This window comes from Tenrec ecaudatus, chromosome 3, assembly GCF_050624435.1.
Source record: "Tenrec ecaudatus isolate mTenEca1 chromosome 3, mTenEca1.hap1, whole genome shotgun sequence".
Lineage (NCBI taxonomy): Eukaryota > Metazoa > Chordata > Mammalia > Afrosoricida > Tenrecidae > Tenrec > Tenrec ecaudatus.
The window spans coordinates 158,207,414-158,233,347 of NC_134532.1; the positions used below are offsets into that span (position 1 = coordinate 158,207,414).

Consider the following 25,934-nt stretch of genomic DNA (forward strand, 5'->3'; position numbering starts at 1 on the left):
ACTTATTTCAAAGCTAAATTAAATGATCCGTGTAATACTTTTTCTGTTTCTCAAAAGACATTGGATTTTACAATTTTTGTACAAACTAAGAATATTTTATTTGCCTTGCAGTTCCTAGAGTGTTGTGAATTAACACAATAGACAAATGTCAAGCACAAATAAACTAATGAGAATATGTAATAGCAGAACCCAGCACAATATTGGAGACTTATGATTGAGTACCTGAAAACAGCATGTCCTAGAAATGACCTAAGGAGATTATATGTAACATTTTTTTTCTGTAAAAAATATGATCGATAAACACATAAATGATCTATTAAGAATCTATGAAATGTGACCACAGATTACAATATACTGAATACTACATGATACAGCCATGGGACTTGAACTTTACCAAAACGAACAATGGAGGAACTACTGCCTAGAAAATGGTTAGTACTACAAATGTGAACTAAGCCACTCAAATTAAATTTATCTTCTCATAAACACCACAAGCAATCCCCTTAAAATCATCTCTAAGGCTCGGCAGCTTTCAGTAATCATTCTGATTCTTCAGAAGGTCTTTTTTTTCCTTCCCAAAATTTCAAATTTGAGTGAATATTTTTATTTCTGTGTATTTGTGTGCAAGAGCATGTGTATATTAGAGAGTGAATTTATGATATATAGTCTTTTATTGCTGAATATATATATGGGATGAATTTAATATACAATTTTAACTATGAAATTTCATAAAATTTTATTCTATGCATACATTATTAATGAAGGATCTGAAATAGAATATTTATTATTATTACTCAAACCCATGAAGTCTTTATTTAGAAAGAATTGATGAAAATATAGGTACTATGTACTAAGTAGGGGTTATCCTTTGTTTTCTCCTACTAAATTTTGTGCATTTAAGCTTAAAGTAAATGTATATGGTTATTGTATTATTTATCTCAACCTATCCATTACCATGTAATTAATTCTGACTCTTAGCAACTATATAGGGCTTCCTAGGATGTAAATCTTGACAGGAGCAGACAGCTTCTTCTTCTTCATGCTTAGCTGTTGATGGGTGTGAATTGTCAACCCTGCGCCTGACTAGTGCCTATTATTTGCCAGTTCTGCTGTAATATAATAAAAATTGGATACATTTAACAAACTTAAGTTTTTTTCCTCACAGTTTAGGAGGTCAGAAGTTTGAATGCAGGACTCTGGCCCTAATGGACGCTTTCTCTCCTCCTCTTTCCTGTTCCCTTGGAGCTCTCCCAGGCTCCACCTTCCGCATCTCTGTCTCTGACTTGCTTTGTAACTTCTTTTCTAGCTCAAAGGAGAGTGATTTGGGATGTATACTACTTTAAACCTATCTCATTAGCATAAAGACGAAAACCCACTTCTCAAATATGTCCTTGACCACACGCATAGATGTAAGGAATGAACTGCACAAATCTTTTTAGGAGCATAATTCAATCCATAGCTTACCATTCATTGGTTCTCCAAATTGATGTCTTTGTTGAAAATCACACACCATCACATCAGTCCAAAGTTTTAATCAACTTTTCTCCAAATGTAATTTTCTGGATCATCTGAATACTATATTGGTAGTGCTTTACATTTATTCTATCACAGAACAAAATTCTTCTTCAGCTGTAAACCTGTGAAATTTACACTACAAGTTACCCGTTTCCTAAATACAATGGTGGAACAGATTCAAGGTAAACACATTCACTACAGCAGAGTGAAAACGGAGGCAAGGAAAAGCTTATGAGCATCAAACAAATCCAAGACCCAGCCAAACAAACTGCAATAGCTTACGCCTAGAAAATAGCACTGACACCATCTCGCCAAAAATCTCGCCCCAAACTTGCCAGAATCTGGGTGTTCTAAATTTTATTTGAAGGGCCCTTGACTGGGCTTCAGCACTTCTTTCTAGTTCCACAAGGGTGGCAACTTGGCTCCCCTGTCTTTGTGTAATCCATCTGAGTGGCCACCTCATCTCTTCAAACCCGCAAGGCCCTGGTTTTATGCCCCATGGGCATTACACGTCTACTCCTCTGCTTTGGCAGACACTCCGTCACCTAGCCATGTTGAGTTGGCAAAGATTCTACTAGGGAAACTAGAAGGTGTGGTCTCACCCTCTGAAATCCAGGAGAAAAGCAGCCCACTGTTTGAAACCAAGAAAGCATCCTTTCTCTACTCTTTCAAGCAGTTCAAGCCATCCTCAAGGCCATCCAGGGACAGTCTTTTCCCATCTTAGAAGACAACAAACAGCTGCCTGCACTGTTTCTTACCCGCACAGGTCCACGAGTCCAGCCATGCCTTCGCGTTTGTTGCTTCTTTGTCCTTTTCAGTCAGAGCTGATGCATTTTGTTTTATTTGGTTTGGCTTGGGGTTTTGTTTTGTTATTGGTGGTTATCTCAATCAGCTACAGGATTATTATTGTTAACAAAATTTTGTGCAGCTCTGTCCTTGGTGAACAGTCTATGTTACACATCCTCAGTTTGCATAACAGAAATTTCCAATTTTCTAACCTCTGCTTTAAGTCTGCACAGCATATGTTTAAGTTCATCTTTACTATTGAATGTAACTAAAAGTTGCAAATAAAACCCATGCAGCCACTTTAACATCTACGCACTCATCTCCTCAACCAGCTATCCAAGTTCACCACTTACACATGTCACCTTCCACCTACATTCTGAATATGAAGCAGGTGTTTCAGACACCTTATATAAAGCATCACCCTTCCTCCGCTGTCCAATCACATGGTAGTATTTTTTCTTTCAAAGTTTCACCAGAAACATATCTAGCCTCCACATATCTGGTAGCATCCCACTGCAGGCCACAAAACGCACTCTCCAAGAAGAGTGCGATCAATGTCCTCTATAGCTCTTCTCACGTCCTTCTGAACTGCAAACAGAACTGCCTTTGGCGTCCATAACTGTACCATCAGATTCCTCAGTACAATCTAGGCATTTACTCATACACATTAAAATTCATTCCATCGCTAGCCATTACCCAATTCTGAAACTACTTCCACAAGTTAGATGTCTACTAGAGCAGCACCCTACTTTTCCTAAACCAAATCCTGTCTTAGTTAAGTAGTACTGCCTTAAGGATATACAAGTACTTATCCTTAATTGAAATTTGTCTAAAAAATAAATTTGTTTTCTCATGATTTTGAAGGCTACGAGTGCAAATTTGGAGACTTTGGCTACAAGAACCACATTAAATAATTCACTGCCCTCCAAAATTCAATGCTCACGGAAGCAGCAGTCATTTTGCAGATTGATTTGATTGGGTAAATTTGCCGCATGAGATCTCTTTTAAGTGTGGAAAGGCAAGGATGTTACCTTGCGGACTAAGGTGTGACCGCCCAAGCCAAGCCGTGGTGTCTCACTCACCTCATAGACATATGAAAGGTGAACAGGGAAATAAGACTGGAGAGCAATCAGTGCATCTGAATGATGGGGTTGGTACAGAATTCTGAAAGTGTGATGAACTGCCAGAAGGAAATACAAATTTGCCTCAGACGAAGTATAGTTGAAATATTAATTAAAGGTCAGGGTGGCAAGTCTTTATCACATGTATTTTGGACATTTTATCAAGCGATACCAGTTCCAGAAATGGACACGATGCTTGATAAAGTAGAAGGAATCAAAAGAGAGGAAGATTATCAAGAAAACAGACTGACACTGCGGCTACAGCGAAGGACTTCACCACAACAACAATTTTTGAGGATGGCAAATGACTGGTATGGTGTCTAATAGCAGTTAAATATGTAGCAGACATACATCATCAAAATTCAGAAATTAAATATTTTTAAAGGAAGGAACAGAGGAAAAAGCAGATTTAATAATATTATTGATAATCCATAGGGAAGGAAAAGCAGTGGAAAGATATATTTTGATTCAATGATTTTATTTACGAAATATTTAATAAATGAGAAAAACCAATATATAATACAAACATCACCAACATCGCTGATAAAAGAGGAAGATAAAAAATAGTCAAAATACATCATGTATTTCTGGAGGGTTAATTTATATCTATCTTGGGATAATTAGTAGTTTACTAAGGAAATGTTAATTGTTTAATGTCTTCACTATAAAACAAATATTAATACGAAAGAAAGTAGTAAAAAGATGGCATACCCTGCTAAAATGGCCCATGGAGTATGTAGCACTATAAAAAGACTCTCTGCCATCAAGGTGACAATGCTGACTCATAGTGACCTCTACTGGGTTCCTGAGACTAGAATTATTTACCTGAGTAGAAAGCCCAAGCTTTCTCCTGGGGAGCTGTTAGTGGTTTTGAACTGTCAACCATGCAGCCCAATGAATAACCACTATGCCGTTAGGGATCCTTCTAAAAAGATAGGACCATGAAAGTTAAACAATTTTCTGAAAAAAAATATATGTACACACAATACTTTGCTATCTTTAGTAGGATTTTTACATTCAATAATGATATTTACATATATTATTTTAAAATGTGATTAGATGGGATGTCACCAGAATATTTATGAATAGTCAATTTAAACCAAGATATAAGGTTAGAAATTCTTAATATTTGATACATTTTCATTATCCAGTATGTTTTAAAATAATAACACAGTTTTTTATTTATTTGAGAAAGATTAGTTGCATAGAACTCAGTATGTTTCAATCTGAGGTAATATTTTCTTAGGTTCTTAATACAAATAGAATTTTTGATAAATATTACATACAAAGTTGATACTTTTGTAATAAATAAAAATATTTCTATAGTTTTCTATTTCACCACTGTTATAGCAAATAATTTTCCATGAAAATGTTTTTGTCAATAGTAGATATTTAATTAAAAGAGTAATAACTATAAAAGTGAATAAGTTCAAGCTGTTGTACTAATGCACATTCTATTATTTTATGAATTTAAAATACATATGTTCCACAGTAAAGGAAGAGAAACATTATATAGACCATCCCTACAACAAAGTGATATTAGTACTAAACAATAATTCCTCAACATTATGTTTATTCCTGCCACTTTATTTCTATATTTCCTCTATCTTATATTCAAAATGTGTGGTGGCATACTAAGGCTGGTTGGTGCTGTACATGACAGTGTTCATTTCTCTCATTCTCCTGTGGTCTGAGGCATCATTCATACGTTAATAAATGTTGCACTTCTAACAAGATTAAAGATCGCAAACCTCACTATGTATTATATCTCAACATTAAAAACATCCTCACAAGCGATAAATGGAGAAAAGATAAGGGTTATTATTTCATTCATTTTACAAGGACTTAGAGTAGCTGTCCATGGTAACATCAGTCAAGAAATCAAATGCCGTATTGCATTGATCGGCTTTTCTGCAAAAGGCCTCTTTAAAATGTTGGAAAGCAAAGACTGACTCTTAAGGACTAACATGCTTAAATCACGGTCTTTATAATCACCCCATTATATATGTGAAAACTGGACGATGAACAAAAAACACAAGGAAAAATGTTGCTTTGAATTATGGTGTTGATAAAGAAATTGAGTATGGCATGGGCTGCCAGAGGCATGAGTAAATGTGTCTCGGAATCAGTGCACCAGAATGTGCACTGGAGAGAATCCGTTGCCTCCAGTACTTTGGGCGTGCCAGAGGAGGAGCTACTTGCTCAGGGCGGATATCCTGCTGGGTGAAGTGTAGGGACAGTGTACAGAAAGGGATGCTTTCCATGAGCTGAGCTGATAGACCAACAAGAACTGTGAGGTCGGTGCAGGATCCTGCTGTCCTTCCTTCTGTGCTTCCTGGGATTGCTGTGAATTGAAACTGACCTGTTGTCACCTAAGAACAACAACCACAAAACAATGTCGCAAACATATAATTTTCGATATTTATTTTTATTAAAAGGGTCATAGGAATATATTCTATTCTAATATTATATTTAGTATTAAATATTAGTAATTAGACATTTGATCACTAATTTAGAAAATTTCTTATTAAAATAAATCTGCTCTTTATGAATTATCAATAAAAATGAGTTTATCTAACTAATAAATCCAAATATATGAATTGATTTACTATCTAGTTGTTCTCCCTTCTGTTTTCTCATGACTACATGCTTTTTTTTCCTCAAAGGCTCTGAATCAGAGATAATTAGAGAGCAAGTCATCATTTATTAATATCTGACAAATGGGGATTAGGACAGACTAATTCCAGGAAAGAACATTGGAGCATAGCAACAGCTAATTGCCCACTGTGGGAAGCAAATTGTCTTAGGAAACTGAGCCCATAAGGGTTATTGGCTCAATTGCTCAAAGTGATTGAATATCCCACCTGTCATTTATCACAAATCAAATATATAAACAACTTTGCAATTTTTAGAAAGTTATGCTGAGGCAAACATTTTAAAGGAAAAATTTTATCCCTAGTGCTGGAGGCAACAGGTTATTATCATTGATTGACATTACAAGGAAGATGCAAATTATCTTAATAAAGATAATGGGGTTTTCAGAGTTCATCAAGTATGAATCTGAGAGCAGGTCACTGTGTCATTGAACAAAATTTACCTGTGTCTGCAGCTTGATTTGGCAGATGTTTTCTTGCTATAGCAATACCCGGGCTCTTTGTAAATAAGGACCTGCCCAGTGTGTCAGAAAATGCTGTCTTCTGGTGGAAGACCCTTCTAGGAGTGTGGGAATATTATGATGTCTTTCAAAACCCACAGTGGTAAAGGCTCTCCCAGAACATGATACCTATTTCCAAAGTGAAAATCAATAGGACTTCCCTATGGCAAAGGTTAAAACATCTATTGAGCAAAAAATCAGTTAATTCCCTGAGCCATGTCTGACAGTGTACTTATGATGGGATTGCTGGGAAATGAAGCTCATGAACCACAACACAACTCCAAGTGGTTTGACACAATACCTTGAAGATATTTTTGATGAAAATCTGGGTTATTTGATGTCCTTTGCCCGAATTTGGAAATGAGTAAATATCTCATATAGACTAGTAACTCTTCCTTACGTACCTGAATTATGTATTTTGCCATGTAGAGGACTGGGTTAGGTAACATCAGATATTGCTTAGAATTATATTTCTGCCAAGAACACAGGGCTCCTTCCACTTTGGAAAGCGGGCTTTATGACACTTCCCTAAGGAACGGGGACATTAGTGCTCATTTTCCCTAACTGGAGGAAAGCTGAAGAAGGGTTATTCTTTGTTTGCTAGTCCGTTGGAAAGCAGGCAGAAAGTGACAGTGGCATTCCGCATGTACCGTGGACTGTGACTATCGAGGGGCAGCATGTAATACGAGCAGCAAAATGGACAAAGTCACACTCTTTTCCTGGAAACCCATCAGCATCTCAGCAATGAGCCCCCGTAGTTTGGAAGAGTGTCTGTGAAGATGATATGTTGTGGTTATGCTAGGTTTCTCATTTAATATATACTTTTTGGTTCTTGGAATGCTAACATAGTTCTGTTACAAAATAATGGTAATTCATCTTTGCTTTTTGGCACTTTGTCTTATGAAAAGTTGCCTAGACTTCTCTACTATGGAGTGGCTGGTGAGGAAAGGGCACACATTCCTATCTGACTCCCTCTGGTTTCGCTATTGCCCTGAGGCAAGGGTCAGGCATGCCTCCACTCGCCACTTTTCATGCCCAACCCAATGCCAATTGTTCTCACGACACTCTACTTTTCTGCTGTGTTTGGTCCTTCGCTGCAATAGCCTTGCAGACCTTAGAAATGAAACTCAAAATTATGGGCCTTTACTAGGAAAGGTAATAAATCACCACAAGTCATGATCAGTAACCAGCACAGCCATTGGTGCAAATCAACACCCCCTCCCAGCCAGTAGTCTAGTCTCTATCCAGTCCGTAGCCTCTAGTCATATGGTCTCTTGACTTCTGTGGCAAGGCACCCCACCTACAGGCTTTTGTCTCACAATCGAGGCGCTCCTCCTCTGTTCTGTCTCAGGGTCTTCTTGCCTGGGACCCTGGTGCATCTGGCCTCCACCTCTGCCATTCAGGCAGCGATCTCAAAAATGATGCTCTTCCAATGGCTTTGGATTTCTCTCTCCGTCTGCTGGACAGCTCATCCTTACAGCCAAGGAGTGGCAACTAACACTGACCATCCCTTCTATCAGTGCTGCACGCATGATGTTTGCGTTGTCCCACGCAATCATTTGGCGGCAGTTATAGTTGCATAGTTGAAGCTCCATATTAAGAAATTTTACTCTACCAAAGTTGGAAAACTGGTAGTGTGCCCCAATTTTCTTGCTTACTAAAATCAGTTATTAACTATTTCAGACATCGATTTGAATTTGTTTGGAGATGAATTATACATGTCTGAGTATTTTATTTGTACTTTCATTACATGTAAGGGATCTATCTCGGCATTGCGTGTTATTATATGTGGTGCCAGTATATTTGCTATTAGATTCTAAGAACATTTCAACAAGAACAACAATAACAGATATTGCCTGAGTGCAATGGATTAGGTGCTAAATGAATACACTACTTTTTATTTTAAGTATTTACCTTGGTTTTATTTTGTTGGTCTTGAATATTTGCTTTCCAAATTTTCTGCTTCTTGCTTCTCTTTCCTTACTTCTTTCTCCTCTAACTAACTCTCACATAAAAATATCAGCCTGTCTATGTGCTGGATTTGGGACATAAAATTGGTCTTTATGATCTACTCCCAGTATTGCCTCTCTCTTTTACTCGCGAACACATGGCTAGCAGCAGTGTTGTAGATAGCAGTGGCTGCCAATCTGAGTCTTCATAGTGGAACTGTTGCTTCAAACTGTTGTGCCCTTTTCTATTGATCCATTTTGTGAGTCCTCAGTTGGTGGTATAAGCAGCTAATTTAAATGTTTGCTATCTGAATGTTTAGACGTACTATTTCAGCCAGAAGAAACTCAGAAAAAAGGCCTGGTATCTACTGTTGGACGATTAGCCATCATAAAGCAACAGAGGTCACAGCTCTTGTCCAATGCATACAGTCACCATCAGTAGGAGTTGATTTGAGGGTAACTAAGTTTAACCTAAAATTACAGGCATAAAACTAGTCATTATCTTCTTTCTGTTTATAATATCTGGGTGGGTTTCTTCTCTCCTGAATAGTCGATGTCTGTTGCATTCTTATGGATTAGGCTTAACTGACAGGCAAGGGAAGGTGTTTGGGAGTTTTAATTATTCTACCTACTCTTCTCACACCTCCAATTTTATACTTCATGGCTAATTATCTTTACGTTAATAAGTTTTGACATCTGTGATGATTAGTAGAGGAAAGTGTACCCCATTTTAGGCTTTTTGTAGACGGTTTTTAGATCAAAATTTCTAATTTTTACATCCCTCCAGACTTGTCATTCTGTAAGATTCAAAATTTCCCATATAGCTTCCCATTATGTATTCCCACATTGCAGTTTCCCCTGATTCTAACATTGTGTTATCCAAATGCTTCTCTAGCACTGTGTTTCACTGTTTCTTTTCCAGAAGAAAAATTACAAGTCATATATTCTTAGGTGATGAATAAAACTTGTTAAATTAAAATTTTAAAACCCCTTGTGCATGCTGAACTTTAATTAAGTTCTGCAAACTTAATTAATACTTTTTGTTATTTACCAGTCATCATTTCTTACAAACATCTATAGCCAAATACAAAGAACCATTGCACATAAGAATTTAAAAGATAATAAGACCCTCTAGTCATAAAGAAAATAACTGAACAAACATCTTTTAAAATGTAGCATAAGAGATTAAGTCAAGTAATTTGGCTATTGTTATTTATATTTCCATGTGTAGGAATCTTACCACAACGAACATCCATAGTACAATTTCTTTAAAGATTGTAGCACCAGATGATATAATTGTAAGGTTTTCAAAGTTCTCTTTAACCATGAAAGTACACACCTATTATCCTTTTCATAATTAACTACCAGTAATATTTTTAAAAGAAATATATATATATGTTCAATCCTCCAGAGAAAGCATTAAAATTTCATCTTATATATCCAATGTCTAAAAATCTAGGTTTAAAATAAATATATTATTGTCTGAGATTTACCACAAATATAATTGTCTGGTTTTTGTATGTGTTTTCACTAGCATATTTAGCCTTAGTTTTTTCTGCTTTATCTGCCCCTGCTTTTTACTGTACAATTATGCAAATAAATTAAAACCTAAATTAAATAAGTACAAGGAAGTTAATCATGATAGGCAGACACTCCACTCAAAAGATCCTCAGAAACAGGCAGCCTGATTGATCCACAAAACTACAGAGGGAAAAGTTTATTGCACAAAGATTTTAGTAATTTTAGGTTCTGAAAGTGGACAAAACTGATATTCCATTAAGAAATTCATATCTTGCTTACTGGAGGCAACATCTGTCAAAGAAATAAATGATTTTGTTTATCAACATTAGTATGATAACTCAGAGTCAAGACAATGGGAGACATAATTAAGATTGTGATTAATTGTAAAGTTGATTCCATATATTTTCCTTTTATTGAGTAACCCTTAGTAATAGAAGTCTTTTGATAAGCTTAGGGTTTAATGTTAAAAGGGAAAAAATAGCTTAAAAAAGAGAAGATATATCCATGATTGAATTTCTTTAATTAAGTGAGCAAGTACATAACTGATTCAAATAAGTAGCATTGTTAAAATTCTAATGGTTTATGAAAGAAAAACAGCAGTATTTTAGAGAGCAGATGGCATGGTTTCAATTGGATTTTGAGTGATCAGATAATTTTAGAAAGCCATCTTATAGAGGGCTGAGGGGGAAGAAGGCATAGGAGAAATGAGGTTATGATAAAGGTGAACGTTTTTAATATTTTATTTATATTTACTCTTTATTTTTAATGATTCTAATAACAATTTCACCCCTTCTCTGTTGGTTTGCCACATTGTAGTAGCTTTCATGTTACAATGATTCTGGAAACTGTGACACTGGTATTTTAAATACCAGCAGGCTGACCCAAGATGAGCAGGTTTCAGAGGCCTTCCAGATTAAGCACAGATTACGAAGAAGGAAGCACTTGCTGTTGAAGTCCAAGAACTGCAGCTCTCATTATGAAATGCAGTTCAATGTAAATAAAAACAAGCTCCTCATAACTGGACCAATAGACAACATGATAATAAAAATAGAAAACATTGAAGTAGTGGAGGATTTCATTTTGTTTTAATCCAATATCAATACACATGGAGGGGGCAGTAAAAAAAGTCAGGAAAGGATTGCACTGGACAATATCTGCTGCACAAAACATCTTTAACATGTTGAAGAGCAAGGATGTCATCTAAGGTCAGGTGTGCCTGCCTCAAGCCATGATATTTTCAATGACCTCCTATGGATGTGAAATGTGGACATTGAATAAGGAAGCAAGGGGTAGAATCGATTCATATGAATTATGGTGCAGGCCAAGAATATTGAAAGTACCATGAACTGCTAGAAGAACAAGGAAATCTCTCTAAGACTGCTTGCTCCTTGGAAATAAGGATAATGAGACATCATCTCACATACTGTGTTCTCCCCTGATAAGAAGACGCCAGTCCCTGGAGAGCATCATGCTTGGTAAAGTAGAGATGGCTTGATAGAGTGGTTCCAACACTGAATGCAAACATAAGAGTCGTGAGGAGGAGGCAGGATCAAGCAAGGTTTCATTCTGTTGTGCATCAGATCACTTTGAGTTAGAACTATCTTGAAGGCACCTAACAACAACAATAGCAAAATAGTATTCTTTCTTTTTCTTTTTTTACATTTTATTAGGGGCTCATACAACTCTTATCACAATCCATACATATACATACATCAATTGTATAAAGCACATCTGTACATTCTTTGCCCTAATCATTTTCTTTTTTTTCTCCTCTTTTCTTTTTTTTACATTTTATTAGGGTCTCATACAACTCTTATCACAATCCACACATATACATACATTAATTGTATAAAGCACATCCGCACATTCCTTGCCCTAATCACTCTCAAAGCATTTGCTCTCCACTTAAGCCCTCTGCATCAGGTCCTCTCTTTTTTTCTCCTCCCTCCCCGCTCCCCCCTCCCCCATGAGCCCCCGATAATCCACAGATTGTTATTTTGTAATATCTTGCCCTATCTGGAGTTCCCCTTCCCCCTCTTCTCTGCCGTCCATCCCCCAGGGAGGAGGTCACATGTGGATCCTTTTACTCAGTTCCCCTTTCCAACCCACTCACCCTCCACTCTCTCAGCCTCGCCCCTCACACCCCTGGTCCTGAAGGTATCATCCACCCTGGATTCCCTGTGCCTCCAGCTCATGGATCCTTTTTGCCAAAATTAGAAGACACATATCAGTTTAAGATTTCAGTTTGCTCTAACTATAGAATGCCAGCAGTGTCCTATCTGCTATTAATGAAGAAATTAGGGATTTCAGAGTATTTATGATAAAGCACCATACACACATGATAAATATGTGTATACCAAATATGTAAAGGTCTAGTGTCTTGTTGACTGTAGTTTAAATTACAAATATAGAGGTATGCATGCGTATACACATAAATGCATACATATGCACAAACACCAACACATGCAACATAAAAGTGTAGTTGCTGTGGGGGACAACTCATGCTAAGAAGAAACCACTGCAAGTATCAATGAATAATCAGAACATGGAATGTACTAAGTATGAAGAAAGGAAGATTGAAAGTCATTAAAAATTAAGTGGACACATAAAGAACACTATTCTAGCAGTTAGTGAGTTGAAATAGACTGGTCCTGGCCACTTAGAATCAGAAAATCATAGTTTATTGTGCCGGGCAGGACACAATCAAGAGTTATGGCATTGGATTCAATGTCAAAAAAAAGAAAAAGAAAGCAAGATCTCTCTTGGAGTTCAGTGTTGTCTGTGGTAGAATTCTATCAATATAAGAAAAGTCTGATCAACAACTATTATATATTCAAATTTAATTAACAAACCCTAATGCTAATGACTTCGAATTTGAGAAGTTCTAGTGAGGTCTTTGGTCTGAAATTGATCAAACCAGCAATTAAAGTGCATTGATAATTATTCGAGGTTAGGATGCAAAAGTTGGTAACAGAGCAGAACAGTAGTTGCAGCATATGGTCTTGGGGATAGGAAGGAAGCGGGAGATTGCACAACAGAAGTTCTTCATTACAAATACCTTTCTGTTCAGCAACAAAAACAGAAAATGAACAAGTGGACTTCCCAAATGGAATACAGAGAAATCAAATTCATTACAATGTGGGAAGAAATGAGGGATATGTTCAATATCTGCAGCTAAAGCCAGTCCAGGAAACAACTGCAACAGACCATCAATTGTCCATAGGTAAGTTCAGGCTAATGCTGAGGTAAATGGAAACGAGTCCACAAGAGCCTTGAGAATATCCCATTTGAATTTCAAGAACATCTGAAGAAGAGATCTGATGCATTTAACATTAATGCGAGAAGACCTGATTGCTATGATATGATATCAAAACCACCAATATGAAGAAAGCCAAAGGTCATAACAGAGGACAAAATCAGGAAGAAAGGATCATGGTGAATATCGGAGGAAATTCTGAAACTTGATTTTGATTGTAAAGTAGTTCAGTTCAATGGAAAAAATGATCAAATCAAAAAGTTAAATAGAAAATGTTAAAGGGAAACTGAAGACAAAAAATTATAAAGAAATGTGTAAAGGCTTAGAGTTAGAAAAAGCAAAAAGAAGAACACCGCTAAGCACATCTTAAACTGAGAGAACTCAAGAAAACTCACAAGTCTACGTTTACAGTGCTGAAAAATTCCATGCGCAAAACATTGAGTGATGCAAGAAGCATAAAAAGAATATGATGACCGAGTGGTTGCACATTGGACTGCCATCCACAGGGTTAGCAGTTCGAAACTACCAGCCCCTCTATATGAGAAAGTCAGGCTTTCTGTTCTTATAAAGAGTTACAGTCTCGGAAACTCCTAGGGAAAGTTCCACCCTGCCCTAGTGGGTATCTATGAGTCAGCATCAACTCAATGGCATTGAGAGAGTGAGCGAGTGAGTGAGCGAGCGAGCGAGCGAGCGAGTGAGTGAGTGAGTACCAAAAAGGCGGAGCCCTGGTGGCACGGTGGTTATGTATTTGGCTGCTAACTGCAAGCTTAGCAGTTTGAAACCCCTAGCCACTCCACAAGAGAAAGAGGAAGCTTTCACCTCCCTTAAAGAATTATAATCTCAAAAACCCACAGAGGCAGTTCTACTCTGTCTGATAGGATCACTATGAGTCAACATCAACTTGATGGCAGTGAGTTTGATTCTAGTTTTGTACCAAAAAGAACTAGTCTACAATCCACCATTTCAGGAGATGGTATATGCATGAGACCCAGTGGTACAAAAGAAGAAGTTTAAGCTGTGCTAAAAGCTTTAGCTAAAAATAATGCTCCAGGAATTGATAGCATACCAAATGAAATGTTTTAATAAGCTCATCAAGCACTAGAGTCATTCACTCATCCATTCCATGAAATCTGGAAGACAGCTACCTAGCCAACTTCCTGGAAAAGATCTATGTTTGTAAACATTCCAAAGAAAAATGACACAAAGAGTACTCAAATAATAGAACAATGTACGTATTATAAATCCAAATAAAATTTTGCTGAAGATCATCGAACAATGTTTGCAGAAGGATATTAACAGAGAACTGCTAGAAATTCAGACTGGACTCAAAAGAGGACTTGGACCAAAGAATATCATTGCTGATGTCAGGTGGATCTTGGCTGAAAAGAGTAAATACAAAATATGTTTACTTGTGTTTTATTGACCATACAAAGCTTTTGAATGTGTTGATCACAACAAAGTACAGACTTTCTTGAGAAAAATGGGAATTTCAGAACATGCCCCTTTATGTGCCCATGGATCTAGGGGCATTTGTGAGAACAGAGCAAAGGGATACTGCATGGCTTAAATCAGGAAAGGTGTGTGTCAGGTCTTTATGCTTTGACCTACTTATTTAATGCCAAACAAATAGGATGAGAATGACTTATTTGAAGAAGAATGTGGCATCAGCGTTGGAGGAAGGTTTATGAACAACCTGAGATATGCAGATGGCACAACCTTGCTTGCTGAATGTGAGGAGGACTAGAAACACTTGCTCAAGAAGATCAAGGATTTCACCCTTCAGTATAAATTACAAATCAATGAAAAGAAAATCCAAATCCATACAACTTGACCAATAGGTAACATCAATCTAAATGTAGAAAAGATTGACGTTGTAGAGGATTTGGTCTTGCTTGTATTCACAGCCAATGCTCATGGAAGCAGCAGTGAAGTGATCAAGCCATGTATTGCACTAGATAAATCTACTGCACAAGATCTCTTTAATAGCGGGAAGATCACTCTCAGGAGGCAGATACACCGGATCCAAGCCACAATAGTTGCAGTTGTCTCATATGCATGTGAAAGTTGGACATTGAATAAAAATTCATGACTATGAAGGCTGAATAAAAATCCATGCATTTCAACTACGGTGTTATCAAAGAATATTGAAATACCATGGACTTCAAAAGAACAAGCAGGTCTTCCATAGAAGTACTGCAAGAAGGCTCCTTAGAGCAAGTATGGGGAGGCTTCATCTCCATGCTTTAGACACGTTATCGAGAGACCATTTCCCCGAGAAGGACAACATGCTTGGTAAAGTGAAGGGGCGACAAGCAAGAGGATGGCCTTCAAGAACTAGTGTGAGAATAGAGCAGGCTGGATAGTGTTTTGTTTTGTCGTGCATGGGCAGGCTGCGAGTCATAACTGTCTTGAAGGCACGTAGCAACAATAACTACTGTTCTACAGGGTCTTGACCTTCCACTATCTGAGTGCGCGACCAGCCTCATTTCTATTCCTCCCAGACGCATCACAAGAGCTTCCTCAACCACAATTGATATTTGAGGGGAAATGTAGCAATTTTTCAAATCTACACTCAACATTTTCTTTCTGTAATAGAATATGTATATAATATGTGATTTTGTTTTCTGTATTTTCTTGATTACTCCGCATGGTGATATGGCTTACATGATTCATATATTCTTTTTCCAATGTTATAAATCAACCAAAAATTATGCACCCTTTCTTAGCCATTCCTCTTATTCCTTGCCCTACCTTTATTAAAAACAAATTTCAGCGCCTGATGGTTGAACGTTGTTGAAATCTTGATACACAGGAGACTAGTAGAGAAATGTGTAACTTCTCCAGATTGAAAGACAGTAGAAATAGGGAAGGATGGGGATTCTAAAGTAGTGCCCTTTCTCTACAGTGAGCCAACTAAATCCATCTTGCACAGTCTCAGTAATCACAAATCAAAATGCTGTTTTCTTTAGAATAGTATCCCTGTGTAAGTTGGAATAGGTAAGATGTTCAGAATATCCTTTCAATGTTTTTAATTGCTTTATTCTGTTATAGTGGATGTAGAATTTGGTGGTGGCGGTGGTAATTGGTTCTTGTTCCACTTTTAAGAAAGAATTCCAAGGAGGGACAGCACGCAGACCAGAGTCAGAGAAAAGGTCTGAAAGGAAGGGGTGAGTTTTTTGAGGCGGGGTACTTCGGTCTGAAACAGCAGAGGGCCCCAGCTAATTTGTGAGTGCCTTGGAATGAGCAGCCCAGTTTCAATCATGCTCATAGAAGACCGTCTACCATTGGCCAGCTTTCGGGTGGATCTTCAGCTAGGAGCTGACTTTCTTGCTCAAATGCCCCACTGGAGGGATGTGCCCCCCTGCACAACAGAGTTCATGCTACCCCTTGTTGCCTGGCCCCCAAACCAAGGTCCAGTTCGCCCTTGTGAGAGTAGTGTGTAAATGCTCTTTCCCCACCTACATGTTCACGATCTCAGTGTCTTCCATTGACTTGGAACATTTAAATGTGCCTTTTACCCCTCTTTCTACTGGGAAGACTAGGATGAAGTGTGCTTCTGCCTCCTTTTATGTCCAAATTCCTTGCATTATCACCCTTTGCCCGTTAACAAAATCTCCCTGGCTAACATTTTAAAGAAGCGAAAGGAGGGATTCCTGTGAGGAAAGAAACCTCTTTTCATCCTTCATGGATAGACTTTCCAGAACATAGGAAGATAATTTTGGGTGAACAAAGCAGAAAATACATTTTATTAAATTTTCTCATTAGACTGGTCCTAATGTGTTTGATTAAATACATGGAAATTTATTTAAATGTGTATGTACAATATTATATTCAGTAATAAGTCTAAGAGGAAATATGTTACCACAGAATATCTCCCCTTCCTAGAAGGCTTTTGTGGTGTGCAGAAACAGTTGAACTTTGCTTCTATATAACTTATGTACGTTTCTAGTTCTTTATCTCAAAGGGGAAAATGGTGTAACTGAAAAATTAGGGTTTTACAACTTTGCTGAGTTATTTTCAATGAGATATTATATTTGTGAAAGAGATATTACTACTACTGGAAAATCCATGTAGGTAGGTATTATTAAAATGTGGAAGTGAACACCTGTTGTTAAATATTAAACTTGCTATTAATAGAAAGTTATACTGATAAATGTTAGGGTTAAAGTAGCACCAAGGATAAAATGAACATTTATTTAAAAACCAATCTCCATTTTTTGTTAATATAACAACATTGTAAACAAGTTTACAGGAGAATTATTTAAAGTATTTACAAAAGAGCAAATTGGTTTTCAGCACCTTAAGGCATTTTAGAAAATTTTATTAACATGCAGACCATTAATATGCTAATGACAAACCTTTCTTTTTTATTCATTATGTAAATTCCCCTAAGATTAAAATAAGGTACAATTATTTATTAAGCAACTATTGGATCAGTGGTTCTCAACCTGGAGGACAGTTAGAATCCCTAAATGCTTTTGGAAAATAATGTGAATGGTCCTCGCAACGAAGATGTCCTAATATAATTGTTCTGTGTAAGTCTCCACAAAATTATGTTTAAAGGTACTCAGCTCATTTTAAGCTGCTTCCAGGATTGAGGGTCCTGTATTTTGTGTGAAAAGAAGGCTGACATCAAATAAAATCGCTGTGCTTAAAGCATGCAGTATAGACTATTCACACTTTTTGGCTAGAGATGAGAATGATTGTGTCTATTACTGCATGACGGAGTTTACAAAAGGTGATTATTGTGATTTGATTATTTGATTAAAGTTTAATGTGAATTCATCCATCAGAATAAGTAAGCTGTATTTAACGTGTTTAATAGCATTGACTAGTTTCATCAGTGGCTGCTCTGGTGACATAATGTGCTACATGCTGAGCTTCTGATCTTAACGTAAGCAGGTCACATTCACCATGTATTGTGTTTGAGGACAACGAGGACTGCTGTTACAAAGATTTCACCCCAGGAACACACAGGAACCACTCCATTCTGTCTTAGAGGCTCACCTAGAGTCAGGCTTGACTCAATGACAGTAGCTGAATTGACCAATTTCTTTGCTTTCTCTACCATTTGTGAAAATGTTTTATTCCTAGCACATTAAAGTCATTAACATTCAGTGAATTGGCATTGAAATACAATGTGGGAGTAAAATTAAAGTGCAATCTAATTATATTGCATAGCCTGTTTTCTGTTTTTATTTTTCTCAGTTTGCTAATTTGATATTGCAGAACGTGCTAGTTATTTTCTGAATAAGAAAAAAAGTTTCTGGTCCCAGCTTGTTTTTGTCATTGGACTTTTTTTTTTTACTTGTCCATAAAATAAGATAAAGTTGCCTAAGAAAAGCATGATTTGAATGAATTTTGGATTTTGTTTACATTTTGGGAATCTTTGAGCTATGTATACTTATTTTAAAATTTACCATAGTTATTTATAGACACTCCCTTGGTGCTTTCAGGCAAATGGTTAGACTGCTAAGCACAAGATCAGTGGTTCAAACCCACCAGCTTCTCCTTGCAGGAGAGCTGAGATGATCTGATTGCTGCCCCTCAGCCCGACCTATGATCACCAGGACTCCAAACCCACATGGCGGACATGGCAGGCATGATCAGCTGCAAATTCAATCCTTGTTTCAAACACACATGAAGTGAGAAAGTACTATTGTTATTGGATGCATCTCATGTATTTCCAATGGAATAGAATGACTTTAAGTTTAAGGGCGACTTAGTGAAGTGGAATGGCACAGTGGCTGTAACATTGAGTTCCAACCCAGCACCAATTGCGAGGAAGGACGGCAAAAAGGAAAGTGTTTCCTTCTGTTGTGTATAGGGGCAATGTGAATTGGAACTGAATTGATGCCACTTGACAATAGATACTTTTAGTGTTATGCATTGGTAAGTATGCATCGCAAAACTTGTATTTTAGTCTGGTGATAAGCTATGATGAATAAAGGACGAAAGGAAGAAAGGTTTCAGGTACCAGAGCTCCACATGAAGACTTCTACTCTTTTTCATTTCGGGGTGACATGAGGGTGTTAGAGGAGGGGAGGGAGTGAGGTTAGGAGCTGAAAATGGGAAAGGAACCATGTGTTCTCACACAGTTATGAGGGAGCAGCTGGCGCTCGCATCAAAGCGCCCAGACTGTTTATCAGCAGGTGCTCCGGAAAATTATTTCTGCACTCTGACTCTCTGTGCTCACCTCTCGAACGCTATTCACCGCCCCCTCTGATATAGGCGTGAGCCCACAGTTGGACCACGTTGGAGTCTCAAGATTCCCAATGGAATGTCCAGCAAGGACTTCTGGGAAATGCAGCATAGCGAGTGGAGAAAGGGCACAGCTCCATTTTCCTTCGTTTGAACCTGATTTAGTGACGGAATTACCCTGTGGGGGCCTTTAGCAGTCATTCGTGGCTTGTGCTGCATGGCCCTAAATCATTTGAACATATACTTTTAGGAGAAGGACGTCTCCAATCTGAAATAAAATTGAAGTATAGATTTAACAGGTTTCCTGCATTATTTTAGAATTTCACATGGTCTGTTTCACCCATGTTGGAATCTGCTATGCTCCCATCCAGGCATTCTTTCTGAAATATTGCATGATTCTTTGGTTAATTTAGTTATTATAGTTATTATTTCCATTGTATACTGTCTCCAACAAGGGCGTGACTGACAACCATACAGTCATGGCATCACAACTTGTGACTTTGCCCTATAAATGCTTAGAGGCAAGCTGACCTACCATAGCCTGCCCACAGAAATTGTGATGAGGTGGAATCTGCTAGCACATATGCTCTGCTGCAGAACAAAGTAGTTCCCGCACTGCTGAGTGGCTGTCAGAGAACACTCAAAAAGAAGCTGAATTTATGTCAAGACCACAATAGAGTTAGATCCCTCACTGTAAACTGCAGCAATATATCAACCAAGTGCTTTAGAATCTATATACATATTCCTAATATATGTATATGTTCCAGTACATATTTCAATACCCAACTGCCAGGGTCTCTGCTTATAAAGGACATTTTTTTAAATAATAAAAGATCTTGGAATGTCTTATTTCTTTTTTTCCTTCTTTTTTTGATGGATGGGGGCAGTTCATAACAATAAAGGTTAACAATATGAAGATTAAAAAGTAAAAATGCCAAAGGGAAATATATCATACCCAAATATGTCTACAAAGTCCTAGCTACACTGAAAGCATTACAAAACACATATAAAAACGTTTGGCTAGAAATGGAAAGCATACCTACAGCCGAAATATTTCCACACACTGAGGCTGCCCTGGACACATTCCCTAATCAGTGACAAGGAATTTGGAAGATACTGAAGACACTCAACTACAACAACATGTACGTGTGAAATTGTCTCCAAAGGATGCATGAGAATAATTGATTCACTTACATTATGGTGTTAGTGAATAACATTGGAAGTTACTGTTAACACGGACTTCCAGGAGAGTAAACAAGTCTGTCTTTGAGGAAGTCCAGCCAGAAGTCACCTGAGAAGGAGGATAGCTGCCTTTTGTCTCACGTACTTTTACATGTTGCCAAGAATGACCAATCCCTGGAAAAGGACATAATCCTAGGTTAAACAGTGGACCGGTGAAGAAAAGGAAATTTCTCAACCAAATGGATTGACCCAGAAGTTTCAACAATGGATTCAAACAAAACAGTTGTGGGATGGTACAGAAGTGGACTTGCTTGGATACACAATCAATGCTCTCTGATAGCAGAAGTCAAGAGATCAAAAGACAAATTGCATTTGATACATCTGCTGCACAAGACGTCTGTAGAGTCTCCATGAGCCGTTATGTTCCTGAGAGGACTAAGGTGTGCCTGACCCAAGAGATGGAATTCTTCATTGCATCATATGCTTGTGAAAATTGGACATTTGATGAGGAGGACTGTTGAAGACCCTCTGCACTTGAATGGTGGTGCTGGCGAAGAATATGGATATTACTATGGACTGCTGAAAGAATAAACCAACCTGAGAGCTCCTCAGAGGCAAGGATGTCAACAGTTGATGTGACATACTTTGGACATGTCAGGAGAGACAGTCCCTGAAGAAGCGCATCATGTTTGGTAAAGTGGAAGCTTGCTGCCATTGATGCATAATGATGCCCTGTGGGTTCGTGAGACTAATTCTTTACGGAAATAGAAAGCCCCGTCCACCTCCTGTTCAGCTGCTGGTGGTTTCAAGCTACAGACCGTGCAGATCACAGCCCAGTGCCTGATTACCACAGGGCTTGGGCGGTCAAGTGGAGGGGCAGTGAAGACGAGGCCGACCTTCAAGACATAGTGGCTGTCATGGGCTCAGGCTTCGGAACCATTGTGAGGCTGGCGTAGGAGCAGGCAGTGCTTCATTCTGCGATGCACGGGGTCACTCTGGGAGCCAAGTTGATGGTGTCTAAGCAAAACAAGGTCTAATGTCGTCCTACATTGTGTGTGGATGGTGAAGGATGCTTTTCTAAACTGTTACATTTAACTTCATTGTGTAGGGTTAAAGAATTGTAGGCCTTTGTTGTGGCAGAAATACGGGAAATGAATGGCAGTATTGGCCTCCTGTTATATTTTGATGTTTATTAGTTTTCTAGTTTCTGCAAATGTTTTCCCCAGATTTAGCCTCACTTCCTCAGGAAATAAAATGTAAATCTTAGAAACCTAAAAGAGAATTAAGACGTAGATGCAAATATTTTGTATTAACATATAAATAGAAAGTATAATAACAATCGATGCTGATAGTATTAATAAAAGTACAAAATTTACCCAGTTTTTTGTAAACATTTGTTAGAATTTTTAAACTAAAAGATTGTGTACAGTATGTTCTAATAAGTACTGTAACTGAAATTGTTAAATTCTGTGTTGATTTAAAAGTAAACAGTGAGATAAGCACCTCAAAATCCTGAAATCCAAAAATAAATAAATGCCCCTGAAATCCGCAAACTAGTACTTCCCATAATGTTAATTAATATAATGCAACAATGAAGTGGTGTCTAGTTCTGTCTAATCTCATCTTTCTATTTCTCTTTTTATAGATATTGCTATCCTTTGATTTATTTGCACATATTTAATTGCCATGTTGTTTAATATAACTTATTTATTTCCATTGCTTAGTAGACTCCATAAATTTATATTTGTTTCCTGCAAAATGTTTTATTGATCATTAAATTACTGTAAAATCTATGACCATATTAAATCCAATTAATCAGCCTCATGCAAATGATTTGCACCTTTTTATAATATAAGTTTAAAAGTTTTAAAGTATTGTGTATGATCCTAGGGTATTGCAGCAACTTAATGTGTATTAACAATATCATGTTTCAGAATAGTTCTAGGTGATATAGTTTCGATTATTTCCTCATTTGCTTCAGTTAAAATTTGCTCCAATTATAACACTAAGCCATAAGAAGTCCATTGCCCTGATTAGATTTAATTTTAGATATAACATGAATGACTACCACAAACTTCAAGTCTTACTTTTTAGCCGTACCATTGTGATATTTGATCACAGCGCGATAGGCCTTGCCACTTGTTTTCAGAAGAAACGGTGCCATCTTCAGAGCCATTTGCCCTGGTCAGCAGCACTACTCTCACACTGTTTTCTCACTTTTGAATTTTGTTATTTTTATTTACATGATGAAATTATGCACTCTTTCGGTTTATTATTTTACAAGTTAAATGAAAATATTGTCACATTCAGATTTTCCAATTAAAGTCCTCTTCCTGCCTTCCTCTCACCAAACTGCTGAGCTCTTAGTGCTTTTCTTATCTATGTGTATGATCTCTTGTTTAAGAATTCAAGTCCTCATTTATCCACAGCCTGCTGCCCAGCTGCTCTGATCTATCTTGGAGAGTTTCTCCCCGGGGGTCTAATCGCTGTACCTCCACAGGAGGGAGGTTATCTTACTAACATGGACACACTTCATGCATGTATTGATCAACTCTGTGCAAGGCCCAGTTGATATACTTTCATTTGAATATTCCTTGGGTCTGAAAAGTTTCCATTATATTTTAATCTTCTGAAAGACAAATAGAAAACTCTTGTTAAAGCACAAGCAGTTTATTTTTATTGTAACCCTAACAGACTAAATGACTGCAAACTTGGCTAAGGGAGATCTGCATGCAGTACTTACATGATCCAGGCGCTAAGGTTGAGGGGTGCAGACACAGCCTGTGTTGAGCTATGGCTTCCTTCCATTAGATTGGCTGCTAGTGCTACCACACTGTGGATTCTATTACCAAATTATCTCCAAGCTCTGTAAGTCTTTCAAACTTACATGTCTCTCTTTATTGATGAGGGTGAGAACATCTTTTTTATACCATCTGGTGTTGTGGTATTGCTGTGAGAGCAATCTTAGCATTTATTTTAAAAGAGCTATTTGGGAGCCTCCTGTTTTACTTTAGCTATTCCTAGGACAGAAAGGTCAGATTGTCTTCCCTTCGTGGCATATGCGTGCATGGCGTGTGCTGATCTCTAAACCCTTAAAATATGTGTTTTTAATTTGGTCTGAGTATAACCAGTTATTTAATTATACTATAAATTGAAATACTTAGTTGGTTGATATTATAGGATCATTAGAAACTCAATAATTTTGTGTTATATTAGAGTTTCTTTTATCAAGTATACATATGGTATCAGAAAAGCATCAAGCTCATAAATTTTTTCACTAGAAGTCATATGATTGGATCCATTATTATACTAGTTTCATAGCTGCTGAGACACAAAAGTGATAACATATTCAAATTAGATTATTTATGCCATTTTGAAATAATTTCAAGAAAGAAGTAAATTATCTAAAACAGTCAATCAGGAGAAAATAGAAATGTTTTGCTTTAGATGGTTTTGTGTTTCATGCATGTACTTTATTGAAATTATAAATTAGAATTTTCCTATTAGGAGTCCCAGTGGAATATTGGTTACATGATGGGCGGCCTTCTTCAAGGTCAGCAATTCAAAACCACCAGTTTCTCAGCAGGAAAAAGATGGGTCTTTCTGCTCCCCTAAAGATTTACACAGTTATGGAAAGTAGCAGAGGTAGCTCTTCCCTGTGCTGCAAAGTCGCTGTGAATCTGAATTGACGGTATGGCAGTGAGTTGGAGGGGTTTTTTTGGTTAGCTTGATTTCCCAGGTTAAATGAAATTTTCCTCTACTTTAACTTATGGATTTGGTGTGACACAGAATTGCATGTATGTGTGTATGTGTGTATGTGGACATTAATTCCTAAGTAAGAGCTTATTAATATTTTAAATAGAGAAGAATGGATAAAGTGTTATTTTTTTTAAATCATTGGTAGGTCTTTTAATATTATAGCACTGAACAAATATGAAACAAATCCTTAGGTGCTAGCCAATTTTAGTTAAATCATTGTATTTCTAAGCACAATTCTACTTGGGTTTAGTAACTATACCAACTGTTTCTGATTGAAGGAAGTTTGGATTTATTAGGGAAGAGTATCTTTCTTTTTTCTCACTGAAAAAACAATTGGGTAGTCTCATCTATAATCAGTGTTGTTACATGCCACTTAACTCGGCCCCATACCAGGCCTGCCTCGTGCACAACATGATAAGAACAATGTTATCAATAGTACTTTTATCAGCTGATTTTTGGAAAAAAGTTCTCCAGGACCTATCTCACTCAATAAACAATAATTACCCATTGAGATACAACAGTGCTGATTGAAATTAATGCATATATGCAAACTTTATATTCAGGCAGTTATCACTTAACCAAATAAATTTATCAATAATACCAATCACAATAACAAGCATTGACTGCCTAGTTGTGTCATCAATGTGTTTAAAAGTATGTAGAAGGGGGAAAAATGATCAAGGACTAATCCTTCATCTCAAGAAAGTAACAGTCTATAGTAGTGGCAAGTTGAAATTCTCATAGAGTCCGATAGTAAATGTTCTAAGCTTTGGCGACCATGCAGGCTCAGTTCTGGCAAAATGAAGACAGTAAGGAATGACGGTAGCCGACTTCTGACTCAAGGCAACCCTGTTGAACAATGTAGAACTTTCCCATTGAGTGTTCCATGCTGTAAACTCTCTGGGAGAAGACCATTGGGCTGTTCTTTCATGAAGGGGCTGCTGCAGCTCTTGCAGTAAATGGCCAGGAACTTAAACATTGTATCACCAAAACTTCATAACCACATAGAACCTTTCAAATATAACTATTTTTACAAAAGTAAGTGGTTGACAGCATTAGACCTACATGTGTATTTTGTCAATCCATAGTTTAAGTGCTGAAATAAGATCTTAAGAAAGTTAAAAGATATAAAATTCCACGCAATAGTTTGAGACAATAACAAAGTAAATAAGTTGATGAGAAATAAATCAAAAGTTGACAAAATATTGTATAGTCTTTAAATATTTCAAAATATTTTAATATCATGATCATACTGTAAATTAACAGCTTATATTCCTACAAAAATAATTATTTTGAATTTCATTAAAGGAAAATGAAGAATTCATTAATAAATTTGATGTATTCATATTATAAATTAGGTTTCTATTTTAAGGGACACCCCATACCTCAAGTATTTTCAAGTCCCAAAAATTATAATATCAGGCTTCAAGAAAATATAATTAGCCATTGATTACTTTTGGGGGGAAATGTTCATTAAAATTTGATTTGAG

The 25,934-nt window shown here is 37.1% G+C and overlaps 1 protein-coding gene across 9 annotated transcripts in view; it reads left to right on the plus strand.

Annotated features, from left to right (window-relative positions):
* Positions 1-25,934, plus strand: part of EPHA5 (EPH receptor A5) — a 378,384-nt gene that overhangs the window by 286,075 nt on the left and 66,375 nt on the right. The gene's annotated exons all lie outside the window — the stretch shown is intronic.